The sequence below is a fragment of the Calonectris borealis genome, chromosome Z (assembly GCF_964195595.1).
Source record: "Calonectris borealis chromosome Z, bCalBor7.hap1.2, whole genome shotgun sequence".
NCBI classification, from domain to species: Eukaryota; Metazoa; Chordata; class Aves; order Procellariiformes; family Procellariidae; genus Calonectris; species Calonectris borealis.
This window is the reverse complement of record NC_134352.1, coordinates 45,203,754-45,221,422: the sequence shown is the minus strand read 5'-3', so window position 1 is coordinate 45,221,422 and position 17,669 is coordinate 45,203,754. Positions and strand designations below refer to the sequence as shown.

Here is a 17,669-nt window from a genome sequence, read left to right as displayed (position 1 = left end):
CACTAGTAAGGTTTTACGCCCGCAGCCCTGACACCCTGCCTGAGCGGTGCTGTCATGTGCGGGGAAAGCAAAGACGTTTGCCACAAGAGCGGTGGGGCACTTCCCCGCCTCGCTGGAAGGAACCGGTACGCTCACTGCGTCCTGTGTTCCGCTGCTGTGATCTCTATTCGGCCGACGCTGGTAACTGCCACCCCCGGCCCCGGCCCCGGCCTCGCTCGCCCTCAGTCCCAGCCCCGGTCCGGCTGTCCTCACGTAGCCTCCAGTAGCCCCCAGTGTTGATGGGTGCATGGGTGATGCACACAATTGGATGGGACCTGTTGACGCAGCTTCTAGTTTTTGTGGATTCATAAACTCCTTGCAGAATTCTCACACCTGCCCTTCGTTTGCCCACCTCCATATTAAACTATTTGTATCTGGGAATGTTGCAAAATCTGCTGGGAAACTCGTACTAGCCTATGAAGAGGGGAGAGGGCCAGCGCATCGCTCTCCATCTTCTAGTTTCAGGTGTGATGTCCTTTCCAGCTCCGCTTGACATCTGTTTTGAGATTCACGTGCTCTTTCTTAAAACTCTTCATATGTACGAGCAATATGAATTAAGTAGGGTCCGCCATAGGGCGTAGTACTAGGAGGGAATTAAAAAACAAGAATGCAGTAATCAGGAAAATAATAGTCAATCAATTTTTAAAGCATTAAAAATTTTTTCGTTACTTTAAAAAATGCATGATTTCTACATAAATCTATATAGTATGTTCATGTATAACGTATAAAAACAGTTAATAGAACTTGGAATCTTTTTTATAATTACATTTCTTTATTCCAGTAAATTAATACATGACGTTTAGTCAAAATTGTGTAATCCTAGTTATTAATGAAAAATTGTATTTCATTCACACTATCTTCTTTATTTTAAAAGCTGTATGTATGTAGGTATATCTATGTATTTATCTATCCATCTTTTGGTCCCAGATGAATGCATTAACATTAAACTCAATAAAGAAATGAATTACAGGGACAGCTTACATAAAAATGCGAATAAGTAATGAAAGGGAGGGAAAAAAATTCCTCATGAAATTAATTCTCAATATACCAGAGTTTTCTTCTAAAAGCCGTGGCCCAAAAAGGTGAAGATGGGTGCATGGTACAGGTCACAAGAGATACTCGATGGATGTGCAACTGTTTTGTGCCTGGAACACTGGTACACGGAGTTCAAGTCCGTAGCAACCGTCTTTTGGCATCGTGTCTGAAGAAAGGGTATGAATGGCTTGACAAATTTGCGACCTTTGGGTGAACTGTATCAAAATCCCCTCACAAGTTGTGGGCACAGCGGTTCTATTGAAAACTACATACCTCAGACAATATTGTAACATGCCCTAATAGATGAAGTCTGATTCAGCTTTCTTAACCAACTCGTTTATATGCTCAGTGTAGAAGGCATGAACACAGCGTGTACCTCAAATGCAGAACTGTCATTTAATTTTGCATTTTTAAGGAGAAAAGACACTCCAGGGACCGTAAATTTAATCTGTAGGTACCGCTCCCATTGACATCATTGGGTTTTAAATCTCCACTGAATAAATATCTTCAGATTTTTAATGGATGAGCTATCTAGTCCTGAATCTGGCATCAGCAGATAGCCATTACACGCTGTTTTACCCATTTGCTTTGTGACTTAGTGGAAATCAGAAGAACCCCCATTATGGACAATTACATGATAATAAACCTACAAGGGAATTTCTTTCCAGCCCTCATCTCCATAATGGTTGGCTTTTGTTTTGAAACATGAAACATCCTTTATAAATATTTTATCCTAATAAGAACTATCAGTAAATGACAGACACCATTATTGCCCATACAGATAATTATTATCCATTGATACTGTCCATACTGTTACCTAATCCTGGACAGATACTTCCTGATAAGCCTCCCCTGTAGCATTAATAATCTCATATTCCTCTATCCAGGTAGTCTCCAGTGCATGGCTCATAGCAACCCGTTGCCTGTGAGACATTTTAATGCTGCTTACTGCCACAGGAAATTAAAAGTTAAAAGTGAGATTGACAGAGGAAGCAAATTATGATATTAAACACCCTGCATCTTCAGTATTCTTCCTCAGAAGCCAGCAAAGGTTGGGAAATCACTGGTCGGTTTTATCATCTTTGTATCATTCTTCGCACTAAACTATCCCGGTTTTTAAAGTCTTCCTTCCATGAAGACATTTATTGTCACTCTTTTCTGTTTCTTCTGCTTGAGATACGTTTTCTGTGATGTTTTGACAGATTCCAAACAGTATCTGAACTTGGTACTCACATGACAGTAAAACAGCAGATCGTGTATAGCAACATTGCAGGATTTTCGTAGTTAGTCAGAATCACATCTTAAGCAATGGAATATCTTGCAAGTGCTTTTTGATTGCAGTTATGCATTAGGAAGATGTTTTCACGGTGCTATGCAGAAGTACATCTCAGTCTTGTTTGTGAGTACTTGCAGTTAATTTAGAGGCCATCAGTGTATCTGAGTAGAGCAAATTATCCTTCAGTATGCCATCCTAATCAGGTTTTTGTTTGGTTTTTTTTTTCTTTTTTAGACCAACAAACACATTGTATCTGCTGGTTCTCTAGTGTTAAATGAATAACATCCAGTATCTGCAATTTCCTTCAACTGATATCATCAGTTTGTTCCAGTATGTGTTGTTTTGACAAATCACCACCTGAAAGTTTCCCAGTGTATTTCAAAGTAAAAGCTGACTGCCAAGGTCCTAAGTTACAGACTAATGACTAGGGAAGAGTTAAAAAACTCGTTTGTTCATTTGATTTATGTGAATTTTTAAAAATTTATTTCCTTTTAACTATTTGTATATCGAGATTCTTATTGATGACTTATTTCTGAAAAAGTGCAAGAATTGTTCGATATTCTTTTGTGCTTCAAATGCTCTCTCGATCCTACTAATTTTTTCTATTAACATCAGTGGAGGGATGTTCTGTAGAGAAGTACGGCATGTGTAGCATCACTGCCATACACACTATACACATTATAGCATAATATAGCACGCTATCAAAAGCCTCAGCATTGTTTCATGTTTTGCTTTGCGGTCTTAAGTACCAGAGACTCCTTTTTCTTTATGAGTCGCCTTTACTAACACTTAGTTTCAGGTGTTTGCGAAAGCTTACAAAATTCCAGTGGGAACTCTGAACCGTAGGCCCTGCCGCAGCCTCAGCTGGTGGCGGCGCGACACCCTATCCCGCCCTGGCCATCCGAGGCGGAAAGCAAAACGAAGCGGCAGAGAAGCTATCAGGAGGGCGTTGCTTGCCAGGCACGGCCGCGTACGTGCTGTGCAGAGCTGGACTCCGTGCGGCACGGCTGCACCCTACGCACCTTCATGGCTCTGCAGAGCATGCCGGAGGAGGAAAGTTGGTGCATGTATGTATGTGTGCACGCGTGTATGTAAAACTAACGGGAGAGTCCACTTCTCCAGGAACGTTCATCCCCCATTACAACGTTCCCGCTTGCGCGCAGCTGCCGTTCCAGGCAGAACCAGCCAGGCGGTGCCGACGCGCCCCTCACGGAGCCCGCGCCCTGCCCCGGCCGCCCCTCGCGGGCCCCGTGCCGCGCCCCGGCCGCCCCTCCCAGGGGCCGGGGCGCTCCCGCCCGCTCCGCGGCGCGGCGGCGGCGCCCCCTGCCGGCCGGAAGGCGCGCTGTCCGGCTGCCGGCGGGCCCGCGCAGCCGCGGCCAGGGGGACACGGAGGGCCTGGGGCAGCGGGCGGGCGGCGCTGCCCGTTTCCTGCTCCTTCGCGCTGCGGAGCGGAAATGGTGTTTTCCCTCCGGCCCTCAGATGGGGGCCCTGGTGATGTTGGCATCGCTGCGTTTCGGCGCCTGGCCCCGGCGCGGTGAGGGCCGCAGCTGCCTGCCGTTGCGCGGCGAGCGGCACCTCTTGGTCTGTCCGGCCCTCACCACAGCGCTGGGTCTGCCCCGCCGCAAAACAGGGCGCGTCGGCGTGCCGCCTTCCTGTGCCACACGGCCGCTTCCAGAAACCGCCCGTCGGGGGGGAGAGAAAACTCTCCGTAAAATAGCACTTCGTGGCCTGCCGTTTCTCTCCAGATGTCTGTGCTGACGAGTGGTAGGTTGAGCTCGGGGCTGGACGAAGGCTTGTCCAGAGCTTGTTCTTCCTCCGGCTGGAGAGGGCTAAAGGGGATGAGACAAGGGATTAAGGAATTTTAGTAGTTTCCGCAAGTCAGGGAGGGAAGGTGCCATGGCAGCTGCAGGGACAGGAGTGACACCGAGGCCCCCTGCTAGACGCTGTGGGTGAGATGGCTCCTGTCAGCAGTACACGTTGTCGGTGAGATGGCTGCTGTGGGCAGCAGGCCCGGTGGGTGAGATGGCCGCCGTGGGCAGCAGGTCCTGGTGCTGACCGTGCAGGCAAGTGGGACAGAAGAGGCAGAGGGAGACTTCTGCCCTCCATCACCCTGCAGTTCCCTCCCCTGCGCTGCACCATCTCACCCTCGCCAGCCCTGGCCCTCACCGGCTGAACTCCTAAAATCTGCATGCAACTGCTCCTATTTTATTGGGTTTTTTTCCTGAGTTAGTTTGCTGTTAGTTTAAGGAATTCAGGTTCAGATGATCCTTCGAGCCTGCTCAAGGGAAATGGCCAGTAGGCACAGGGAAGTCCAGACCATCCTTTCTGTGGCAATAAGCCACTGGATCAGTGGCTGCATCAGCCAACTGTTCTCATGTGGTCTGCACAGGTCTGGTGGAACAGCATCATAAATTCCAGCCCTGAAACAAAAAGACTTGACGTAGCCGTATGACACAAATTACATCATTAGATTGGTAGAGTATGAGTTGACATCATAGTGCTACAGAAGCTCAGCTTAAGTGTTCAATATTAGCACCTGCTGTCTCTGTGATGACTTTTGTCCTATTGTGTATCGACTGCTTTTGTCATGAAATGGATGCCAATTATGTATCCAGCTATCATATTTGTATTTTTATTATTTGTTAACTACATAGACTAAAATATCCTCCCAAAGGTTTCAGCAAAGTTTGTGATAAAGTGTTTCTCCCAGGATCTACTCTGTGGGATAGTATGCTTCCACCTCTGTGACCTAAATTATAAATCTGTATTTTGGCAGCATAGGAATACTGCTGCTTCTGTCAAGATACCTTTTATGCTTATTTCTTATGTTCTTCACATTCAAGCACATTTTTCTTTCAGCTTCTTGAATTAGCATTATTTTTTACGAGGCAGCTTTTATTCTTTATAGGGTTTCTATTTTTGTGCAACTCCGAAATAAGTTACTCTAAGCTATTGCATCATGCATACTTATTAACCTATAGAGACTTTGTATAATGTCTAGTTCATTTGCAGTCGTACAATAACCATGCTTTGCTGGGTTGTAAGTGACAAATAACGACATTAGATGTTTCGAGTATTTATCTAAGACCTCAAGCATTCTTTCCCTATTCTAACTTCTACTGTTCTTCTACAGTCTGCTCTTGGGTATATGCTACCTAATTTTGATTTCATTCAGGTTTCATAGTGTTGTAACTCCATCATCTTCAATGGAATTACACTGTTTTTCATCATCATACGCAGTAGTATCAGACCCTGAGCTCCCTTTAAGATGTTTAACATACACACTGTAATGGTGTAAATCCTCCAGTTTGTTTGGCGAATATTTCATCTTACATACTTAGCAATAGTCTAACCATTAGAATAATCTGGTAGGCCATCATTCCCACCTTATTTCTTTCTGTGTCACAAGACAGGGAGACAAAAGTTACATAGTATCCAGATATAGGTAGTTCTTTTAGTATTTCCAATTGGAAAGTTATTCATAATTCCTTCCATCACCCAAAGAGTGTATCAGCCGAGGTTATTTTTTTGCAATCCAAAGTATGTCACTAGAAGAACTGTGGATAACTACTCATTGGCTCTAATTTTATAATGAAAGACGAATCCAAAATCAAAGCATGCCACAATATTTTTCACAACCTTATGCTAAAGTTTAGTATGTAAAGTGAAAAATTATCATCTTGCATTCTATCGTTTCCTCACTTAAATTAACTGAGCAATGCCTAATCAAAAGACGGGGTTTTTCAAAAATGGCTTTGTATTTCAGTGCAAGCAAGGTGTTCCAGCTGGGGTCGAGTACTTAGAGCACAGAATGTGCTTTATGCAACTGTAAATATAAAGTGATCACCGCTATAGTGACACAAGAAATAAAAAATATTTCTGTACTGTTATGCCAGAATAATTCCATAGCAGAGTAAATAATAATTGGATACTCTTGGTGCATATTCCAGTAGACACCACACACTATCATTACAGATTCAGGTATCATTCAACACGATAAATCAAAGAGAGTCTTGCCATTAGCAAAAGATTTAAAGGGACAATGCATTTTAGTTCTCTCACATGTATATATGTATTTTCACCTGGTGGTCTTAAAAGGTAGTAAACATAGAAACAAACGAATATAAATGGAGAAAATTCAGTGTAAAAATTAATTTATGTGTGAATGCAGACTGACAATTCACAGCTAGGAAACTGCAAATACCTCTTTCCACAGAAATTCCATATATAGTGTTAGAGTATGTAAAATCATGAGTCAATGTGATATTTTTCCAGTGAATATGAACAGAAAATAAATACTTCCTTTCGTGTAACAGTACTTCTTAAAATGGCCTTTTCAATACGCAATTCAAACACAAATTCACTGCAAGAATTTGGAAGCTTCAGCAATGAATCCTGTACTTTGTATATGCTTTATATCTTGTATTAATAGGAGCATGAATACCTTTTGCACATTACTACCAAATATCTTAATGAAAAACAAAAGGAAACGTGGTAAGTGTGGTAAATGACATAAGGATGAAAATTATGACCTGGTCAATTGCATTTTCGGATGGGCAATTAAATGATTTTTATTGCTCAATATAATTTTATAAAATGGTAACAGAAGTCTATCAGGAGACCATTTCCAGTCTTTATTGTTTTAAGAGTGCAGAGAAGGATCTTAAGACAACAACTGATCAATGTCTTCCTTTAAGTGGAGGTACAGTAACAATGGGGGTATCTTTCTATCTTCATGTGAGAATCCATTAGAAAAGCTTGTAGTACTGAGAAAAAATGGTCCTCTTTAAGTCTTATGTAAAGCCATCACAAATACTTGAGGAAAGTAGGATTCCGGCAAATGTATTTAAAATAGTGGAGAAAACTGAGTTAGAATATGGCAAATAGTTGGCTTCCATTTGATACTTCTGCAGGAATTGAGGCACTCAGTTACATACAGAAGTAAAAAAGTGGGTTGTATTGTAAGCCTTAGTTTATAACTATCAATATAACTTTAGCTATATAACTTCAGTTATAACCATAAGATAGCCAGATAGAAATGTTGCCTAAGCCGGTATGGGATGATTTGTGAACCTCAGCTTGCTTAGACAGAAATGGAAAAAATTCTCATGCCTGAGACAAACAGCTAATGGTAGTAGTACAGTGATTGCTGTGTATTAGTCAAATTCCCCTGCACTTAACATTGGCTTTAGGTAGTGCTCTGTTCTCTTAAGGAAGATTGGTGCATCTATAATAATATTTGAGGGAATTATGGAAATTCATCAGTAGGGAAAAGGATAATATGACTGGTTTCGTTTGTCCGAAGGGACTTTTCAACACTTACAGAATGCTGCTTTGAACATATGTAGAGAGTTGTATAGAGTGCTAAGATGGTTTAAATACATATTTGGATAAAAATAATTTATTACCCTGGTGTGGCCATAATAACGAAGCAGGCTGTCAGGGTGCTGTGTTTCTATTGGCTTATTTCCTAATCCAGTTATATTTTGAATTGTGGCTTTGCATTACCTTACATAGAATCTACATAAAAATACTCTGAAATTCGGTTTTTGTTTTGGTGGTTATATATTTAAAGAGATTGCAGGAAGTGAATTTTTTACTCCAAAGTAAAGAATGTTTAATGGATCTACAACTTCGAAGAGACTGGGAAATTTTCAGAAGAATCGGTTGAATTTTACGTTGGATACTGAGAACAATTCTAGCTATCTTTTGGATTACATTGCATATTCAAACCTCTTGTATGTACGGGGGAAAACTTTTTCCATTAATATCTGCTTACGCTAAGAAACTAGTCCTGATTCTGTGAGATTTACCAGGAAAAAAGCGTTGAGCTCCCCCTACTGTTCCACTGCATACAGATAACTGGAAAACCTGCATTTTGTTCTGATGAGTAAAATGCCAGTCAGGTCAAAGAAAAATTTTAACAATAAAGAAGTACCATTTTTCAGTTTATGGTAATGTGCTACTAACAGTGGAGAGAACTAGAGTATTTAATTTGTTTTCCCAGTGTTTAGTATTCTCAAGTTTTTGGCATTTATAGCATAATGTGCATGAGCATGTATACTTTGACATTGAACAGTTTTCCAAGTTCCCTGTGCAAAGATAGGATTTAATGTTTGTGCATGCATGCAGTTAATCTTGTTCCCTTTACATGGCCATAAAGAGACTCCTAGATGCTAAAGAAAAAAGCTACATCTTCTTACATTATTCTAAGAATTAATGACATGCTGATAATTGTAAGTTCTAAAGCTTATGATAATCTCTGGTTTGCGATAATAATCTGACAACATGTATTTGCACATGGATCCTGAATGACACTTACTACTTTACAAGCCAGTAATGCTGTTCTCTATACAGGTGCTTTGGATAGAAATCAAGTCAATTAGACTGAGCCATTGGGTTCGACTCAGAACAGGGTAGAGTTTATTCCTCCAAAAGGAATGCTTAGCTATGTCACCCAGCTAAAGAGTCAAGAAGAAATTAACATGGGTATATTAACATGGTATTGCAAGGTGGAAAATCAGAGAAAGAAAAGAGAAATTCAAATAATAAACCCCGAGAGATACTTCCTTTGCCTTCAGGCAAGCCAGTACTTCTCTCTCTATATGCAGCACTGATACCTTTTTTCACAGATATATGGAAGAGCCAAAAAGACATAGAGATAAGAAATGAAAAGGTGCTGCTGAATTGTGTGTATTGGAGTGTACACGTTGCACTGGACATTGCTAACCATTGCTTTCTCCTCCCTTCATTCCCCGTTTGTTTTTATCTAGATGCATGCTCACATGAAATCAGAGAGACTCCGAAGCTTTGTCACACCAGTATTGTATTATAGGGATACCATGGGTTCCTCTGAAGAATCTCTTAACAATGTGAGTTGCATTTCCCTACAATTGCTTATCTACATAAATATTTTCAGAAGTAGCTTGTGCTTTGGCATTAACAGGCATTGGCAGAAATACGCCTTTTTTTAGGTGAATCCAAAGTAGCTGTTAGCCTCAGACAGGGTTCTAGGAAGGACATTTTCCCGGGACTTTTTAATTTTCTGGCATTATTTAAGTTTTCATTTTATTAGTTTGTCCTGGTTTTGGCTGGGATGGAGTTGATTTTCTTCCTATTAACTGGTATAGTGCTGTGTTTTGGATGTAGTGTGAGAATAATGTTGATGACACACTGATGTTTTGGTTGTTGTTAGGTATTGTTTACGCTAGTCAAGGACTTTTCATCTTCCCATGCCCTGCCAGATGTGCAGGGGGCTGGGAGGGAGCGTGGCCAGGACGGCTGGCCGAGCTGGCCAATGGGCTATTCCATACCATACGACGTCATGCTCAGCATATAAGGCTGGGTGAAGAAGAAGGAGGGAGGGCGTTCGGAGTGATGGTGTTTGTCTTCCCAAGTAACCGTTACGCATGATGGAGCCCTGCTTTCCTGGCGATGGCTGAACACCTGCCTGCCGATGGGAAGTGGTGAATGAATTCCTTGTTTTGCTTTGCTTGTGTGCGTGGCTTTTGCTTTCCCTATTAAACTGTCTTTAATCTCAACCCACGAGTTTTTCTCACTTTTACCCTTCTGATTCTCTCCCCCATCCCACCCGGCGGGGGGGTGAGCGAGCGGCTGCGTGGTATTTGGCTGCTGCCAGACTAAACCACGACAGTCCTTTTTGGCGCCCAACGTGGGGCTCGAACGGTTCGAGATAACGACAGGCTTGATTGGAATGCGCTAGGTCGAATTATAGCTGTTACTGCTGTTTAGCTATTAATTCGCAGGCTCTTGTGCTTGCCATGGGGCTTGCTTGCCTTAATGTGTATTAGAGTCTTGTGCTCGTTAGTGGCTGCTTTTTTGCTCTCGCTGCTTGCCGTACTGCTGCACTGCTGATCGTCTTACTGTGCTGTGCCTGGGAACATTCTGATAACAGCAATGGGGATGCGCCTGGGCTGGCAGATGGCCAGGGCATCGCTGCTGCTTCTGTGCTGCTGCACTGGACAGGCTGGAACTCCAGGGTGAACTCGAGTCGAAGGGACTGTGACCTGTGGCTGAGTCCACGCGGGAGCAGGACACCCCGAGGCGTCTGTGACCGAGGATAAGCCCATGCCCAAGCAGGTACACCTCGAAGCATCTGTGGCCGTGATTATGTCCGTGCCGCAGCAGGTATACCTCTGAAGGGATTGTGGCCTAAGGATAAGTCCACGCTGGAGAAGGTACACCTCGAAGCATCTGTGGCTGTGGATAAGTCTATGCTGCAGCAGGTACACCTTGAAGCGTCAGTGGCTGTGCATGAGGTCATGCTGGAACACCTCAAAGCGTGTGGCCGTGGATAAGTGCATGACAGGGGAGGTACACCCCTGGAGAGATTGCAGCCATGGGTAAAGCCATGTTGGAGCAGGTTTACTTCTGAAGGGACTGTGGCCCATGGAGAAGGCCACGCTGGAACCGGTGCACCTCGAAGCGACTGTGGCTGTGGATAAGCCTGTGCTGCAGCAGGTATACCCCTGGAGAGACTGTGGCTCATAGGTAAGGCTCCACTTGGAGCAGGTACACCCCTAAGGGACTGCAGTCTGTGGATAAGTCCAAGCCGGAGCAGGGCAAGGGGAGGAGTTCGTTGCAACGTTAAACCCTATGGTCTGGCCCAAAGGGACCAGGGGTGGAGATTGTAATGGAAATACCTTTAAATTGTTGTAACCCATGATTTGAGTTGCATGTTATAGCAATTACTATAGCAGGAACCACCTGAACCAATGGAGGACAAGCTTTACAAGAAGCAGCGCAAGTGCAGCAGTGACCCAACCTGAGCCGGCTTTGATGCCCAGTAACTCCACGCAACACACCACCTCTGCTGACCTGAGTGACCACCATAACAGATGGAGCCCAAAGTCATGGACTAAATGAACGCAGTGGACATTTTGTGTACCTTTATGGATATTTTATGGACATTTTACAGGGGTGGTCCATAGACTAAGGGAATGATATCTGTGTATTATATCAAAAGATGGGAAGGGGGATGGTGGGTAATGAGAATGTATTGGATACTGTGGGACCTACGCATGATGTAAATGGTATGGAATAAGGGGTGGATACTGTCCTGGTTTTGGCTGGGGTGGAGTTGATTTTCTTCCTATTAACTGGTATAGTGATGTGTTTTGGATGTAGTGTGAGGATAATGTTGATGACACACTGATGTTTTGGTTGTTGTTAGGTATTGTTTACGCTAGTCAAGGACTTTTCATCTTCCCATGCCCTGCCAGATGTGCAGGGGGCTGGGAGGGAGCGTGGCCAGGACGGCTGGCCCAGCTGGCCAATGGGCTCAGCATATAAGGCTGGGAGAAGAAGAAGGAGGGGGGGCGTTCGGAGTGATGGCGTTTGTCTTCCCAAGTTACCGTTACGTGTGATGGAGCCCTGCTTTCCTGGAGATGGCTGAACACCTGCCTGCCGATGGGAAGTGGTGAATGAATTCCTTGTTTTGCTTTGCTTGTGTGCACAGCTTTTGCTTTCCCTATTAAACTGTCTTTATCTCAACCCACGAGTTTTTCTCACTTTTACCCTTCTGATTCTCTCCCCCATCCCACCCGGTGGGGGGGGTGAGCGAGCGGCTGCATGGTATTTGGCTGCTGCCAGGTTAAACCACGACATCGTTAAATTTCTTAAATTTGGGAAGGGCTTTTTGGTTCTCCCTCTCTCCCCCCCCGCTTTTGTTTTGTCAGTTTATTACCAAAGTAAGGGTTGAATACTCAGTCTCAGCAGTCAAAGGAGATTTTATGGGTGGAGGCAGAAGTCTGTCGTGTTTGAGAATAGTTGGAAACCCAGTCTAGATGTCAAACATAATGTTGAAATAAAGAAAAGTTAGCCAGGGATTTACTGCTGGAGACTCAAATGCATTTTATTTGGTTGTAATGCATTTGCACTTTGTAATGGGTACACTCAAATGTTGTCATGCCACTGTTCATCTGACAGACCCTTCAAATTCAGGACCCATAGGTATAAATCGCAACGAATACATGCACACAGATATCAGAAGGAAGCTGATGACTTTGTCAGTGATAGTCAGTTGTTTTGTGTATTGTGGATGAAAAGACAACCAGAATGAGCCTTTAGATTCAGTTCAGGATAAGATACAGTTTATTCCTCTAAAGCTCTAGGAGGGAACTGCTGCAGATGTTGTGTTTGAACATCTGTTTGCTTAGTAAATGCACGAAATGTTACATGAATGCATCTCCATCTTTTTCTACATTTAAAGCCTTGCTTTCTTTTCTTGGCTGTTTGGTGACTGCTAAACTTTGCAAGTATTTACTTAGGGCTCATTTTTAACCTAGAATTCAAATAAACGGCTAAAACTGGTGAAAGAGAAGCCCTGTGGATATACCGAAAAACAGAATTTGGCCTCTCATGTAGTTTGTTGCACAATGTACCAAGAAGCAGTGTTTTTCATGGGGAAAATATCCCTTAGGAGCCTGGAAATCTAAATGCATCAGACCAGTGGCCTTTAATATTCCCCTTTTAAGGCTTAGGTCAACAGTGCATTGCACATCATTTGTGTTGTAGTTTTGCAGTTTGCATGGAAAAAGCTTAAGACATGCTGTAAGAACTAATTCAGTGCCTCTAAGAAACAACATACTTCATTTCTTTGCGCACAAAAGCAGTGGCGCTACTATCCTGTTGCGGGTAATTATAAACGGCTACCTTCCCCTTCACTTCCTGATGTTCTTGAGCAAAATATGTATTCTATTTTTAATGACCTCAAAGGAGCTGGCACATGGAAAAAGGGCCTAAGCATGAGTCAAAATTACCCTGAATGTGTTCTGGCATGCATACCAATGATACCTATACCAATTCAAGATTTTATGCATCATGACTAGGTTTTGGGGTGGGTTTTTTTGTTGGAAGTAACCAAACAATGGATGGAGAAACATGGAAACAGAAATGTATCATCTTGCCAAAATAACATGCCAGCTGAATTTAAATTTAGAATCTTCAAAGGCAGGGAGGGGAACCCGATATAGCACTGTATAGCACTCTACCTTTAAGACACTGACTTTTTCTATTCAGTTTTCTTTGTTTTACTAATTTCTTGACTGTCTATCTTTTTATTAATTGAGTGCTTTGGTGTGTAAATTGTGGGTAAAGACAGAAAGTAATGCAGGCAGTAGTGAAGTTGCTATGTCAGCTTTTTTTGTCTTTAAGCTGTTGTAAAGAAGATCATGGTATGTATTTGTTTTACTGAACCAACTGCTGACAACTTTATTTGACATACGTTAAGCCCTGTGTTACATCGTCTTTAAAAAAGTAGTATAATCTGCAGCACGGTCAAACTTAGAATCTAAGTCCAAAGCTTACTTCAACTACACGTATCAGACGTTCTAATGAAAGACGTTCTCTCTTCCTACAGACTTTGCCTCTCCGCAGATGCAAAGAATGTAACGTGTAAGTTGTGTCATTGTTCCTTTTCTTCCAGCAACAGAGAAAACTATCAGTTCTAAGGTACAGTGAAATAACAAAGTTAATTGCAGTTTTTCAAATCTGAAACATCACTGTTGCCATTAGGAAGTTATTTATGAAATATAAAAACAGATGAAATAAAAATAAATCTTTTATAATACGTTATCAGTGGCATTTATTTTTCTTTTTCATTTGATAAATGAGAAGTGCCACCTAGCGTATTAAGCAAGCAGTGTACAAAGCTGAGTAGATCAACAGCATTCAGAAAAAATGTTTGGTGTATATTTCAAAGAGAAAATCCTGAAGCTAAAACTTGTATTCTTTATTTGTAATTTTTTTACTTAATACCAGGCACGTAGTCAGACTCAACTGAATCTTTTTGTAAAATGCCACACTTTGTTTCCCTTGACTAAATAAAAACTTTAATTTAATAAATTTAATGGTTAGACCCTAACTGTAATTAAATCAAAACAAAACAAATAAGTATTTAAAGAGATGAATGATTGGCACTCTATATATATGTTGGATGATATTAGAAAAAGCTGTAGAGACAAACGGCAGAAGAAGGTCACTTATCTATCCTGATACATGAATGAGTATAGACATTGTCTTTTGGATCAAATTTGCTTGAATAAAGATATAGTAGTCATTAAATAAGAAGAGCTGCATTTAGTATTTTAAGGTAAAATATTCAAAATTGTTAACTGCCATGACCTAAACTCACAGTTTTGTGTTTTTTGCTGAAAGACTCATCACCACCTTCTAGGAATATGTCATAATCTTAGGCTCAGATTCAACTAAAAATTCCACAACTAGAAATATTTGTCTCCACAGAAAATTCTTTCAGAAGCATACATTTGTCACAGGTCAACATCAATGAAATGAAAATCCTTGTTGAGACAATTCAAATAATACCGGGGGTTCTGGAAATGAAGAAACAATTAAACTGTCCATTTAGGCATTTAACCTAATTATGGTGCAGTATTACAGGAAGTTGCAAAGATAAAAACCAGAAGATTAAAAATGAGTTAGGGACTTCCCTTTATAATACGTGAGTTCACTTTTGTGATGTACTATAAAGGTGGAGAGATCTACCCACTAGTCAGTTCTTTGCCTCTAACCCAACAATGAAGAAGTAACTATATTGTAGAATCAAACAGGGAGTCAGAGGTAGAAAACATTTTATGCAATTAGAAGTTTTTTAAAAGATTGCAAGATTTTCTTTTTATTTGAGGCAACAAACACTAGTGTGCTAATTGTGAGTGGTTTTTGTAGCACTTAGTTCAATCATTTTTCTGCTTAAATGAGAATAAATTTCCATCAGTCCGTAGAATCAGTTCTCTGAAAATAATCTAAATGTTGGTCTGAAATTTGGATCGTACAAGTTAGTAAATATTGGTGCATTCATAGAAGTGATGAATTTAATCTACTTTCCCAGATAGCTTTCAAAAAAGCATGATTTATCATTTTTTCACGTGACTGGGGAACTCCCACATACTGCAATTTCTAATAAATTGACTATTTGCAAATCTACTTTTTGAGGTCCTTTTCGTTCTTGTCATGGTAAGTAACAAAGAGTATGCTAAGAATTAGAAGTCTGATCCATATGCTTACTCACATGACAAATATATTTCACCAAATCTAACTTTTTATTCTCATAATGGCCAGATTTGCTTATAACATAATTTCTAAGTTCAAGATCATCATCAGCACTCATGATCAAAGCACTTTCATCTGTTTATTAGCATGTTCTTTGTTAAATAAGCTTATTTTTTCCAGAAAAAAAACATGTTAGCACATAGGCTGAGCTTTATTTGGGGTTCTGTGCTTTCCTGATTTTAACAGCTGCAAAATACTGATGTGCTGGTTATCTCAAGCATTCTTATTATGCCCATCTTCATAAAGTTTCTGCTAGACTCGTTATAGGAGACCTTAAGGTGTTAGTGTTGTACACAAAAAAAATTAGTTAAAATTCTCATGTAGGTACTTATGCTTAAGTTTCTCTGTGGAATTCAGAATTCTTCTAATGAAATCACCTTTCTTTTTTACCATTCTGACTTCCAAGAAATAGTTCAGCAAACGCTGCATAACACTAAATACCATCCGTTGTGCACTGGGGTAGGGGTGAGGTGAGAACAAGCTGGTGCAGGGATCTTTCTGGACCTCAGTAAGAAAGGCCCAACAACAAATGCCTTAATAAGAGAACTGCTTCAAGAAGACAAAGAAGAGGAGTATAGATGGTGAGTAACATCTTACACCCCTTCAGATGCTGGGCATCCCATGTTCATGCGGCATCAGGTGGGGCCCCGATGGATCTTCCCGTGGCATGCTACGCAGAGCAGATCCTGTCCGTGGGGAGAAACTCTCTCTTTCGGTCATTCAGTGTCATGTATAATTTCCTTACAGCAACCCTGTCACTAAAGGATGTTCTCATGACAACCTGCGGACTGTTAGATAAGGGCGAGGGACACGCAGGAGGTGTAATCGCGGTGCCGAGCAGGAGCTGCCTGCAGGCTCCTCCAGCACCACGCACGGGCTGGGTCCATCCCACGGCCGAGGGAGGCGTGTGGCACGGCACAGCCCAGCCCGGCCTGAAGGCCACGCTGGCCATGCGGTGCCTACCCGGGTTAGCTGTGGTGTCTCCTGGTCAGGATCAATACATTACACCCCTTGATCCACATATAGTTTACCTTTCCCAAATACGTATTACAATTTACAGATTATATTGATAACATACAGGCTTCTCAAGTACAAGTCCCAACAGAGCAGACACGGCCTGTTCAAGATCACTGACTCCTCAAGTACAATGTCTTCTGCAAGGCTCCCAATACAGCATCTTCTTGCATTCTTTTCAAAGATCATAGTCATTTGTGTTACTTAATGAAAAAATAAACCAGCTAAACCAAGACGGTTGATTTTTGCTCCCACTTTGTGGTCTCATTAGAGAGAGAGCTCTCCAAGATTCACAGACATTTATTTTTAACCTCGGATGATACGCAGTTTTGCTGTCCCCTATATCACGTAAAGTACAATTTAATTGCAGTTTTAATTCCATTTTTCTGCTGCTGAAGTACCCAGTTAATCACCTTCTTTTTCCTTTATGAATGGTATCCCTCTCTGTCTTCCTTTTATGAATGGAAAAAACCAGGTTTATCAAGTCCTTCCTTGAGGCTTACATCTGATACACTACTTAAACAGCTGACCATGCTGAGAACAGCCAGTTCTAGCCGTGAGCTGAGAGTACTGTTTGTTACTAGAATTCTGTGTTACAAACTGTAGACCCTAGTTACTACAGTTTGCCTAATCTCTGTTACATTCCATTTTTGCCTTCATTGCCCCATTTGGCCACTTTGGTTATGCTGCATCATTTCATGCATTAGTAGCAGATCTGCTTTGTAATGCATGTGGATAGGCAGCAGTCAACAGTTTAGAAGTGTGTTTCCTTTTTTGTGTAATTCTATTTAGTGTCTAGAACATTGGGATTCCAGTCCTAATTGATAGTAGTTGTAAGAGAAATACATATGAGAAGCCCATGTGCTATCAGAGGTATTTCAACAATAGAAGGTCTCTCAACGGGTACATTTTCTTCTCTCTGCCATGGCAAAGGCCTCTCTGTATTCATGTATACCACCTCAACAGGAGTATGAACTGAATTCTGAGAAAACTTCAGCCATGCTGCTAATAAGAACAGAGTAACTCTTTCAGCAGTTATAAATGCATCACTGTTAGTAAAATGTCACCATCAATTAGCAGCTCCCTTTTTACTAAGGAAATATGACTTGTTTGATTTAGGACATTGTTTCCCTGGTCAGCACTTGGGATCTCTTTTGCTTCTGGCTGTCCATTTTTGGATTTCCTTTTAGCACCTACCATCCTCACAACCTCTAAC

At 41.7% G+C, this 17,669-nt stretch overlaps 1 long non-coding RNA gene across 2 annotated transcripts; it reads left to right on the top strand.

Moving 5' to 3' along the window:
* Positions 1 to 3,702: 3,702 nt before the first annotated feature.
* LOC142075322 (uncharacterized) lies at positions 3,703 to 11,863 on the top strand. Of its 2 annotated transcripts, none has more exons than XR_012670849.1 (3): positions 3,703 to 4,114; positions 9,124 to 9,222; positions 9,595 to 11,863. It is a non-coding gene; the product is annotated as an uncharacterized LOC142075322 (long non-coding RNA). The 2 variants fall into 2 exon arrangements; XR_012670848.1 differs by having other exon boundaries at positions 9,546 to 11,863.
* The last annotated feature ends 5,806 nt before the right edge of the window (positions 11,864 to 17,669 follow it).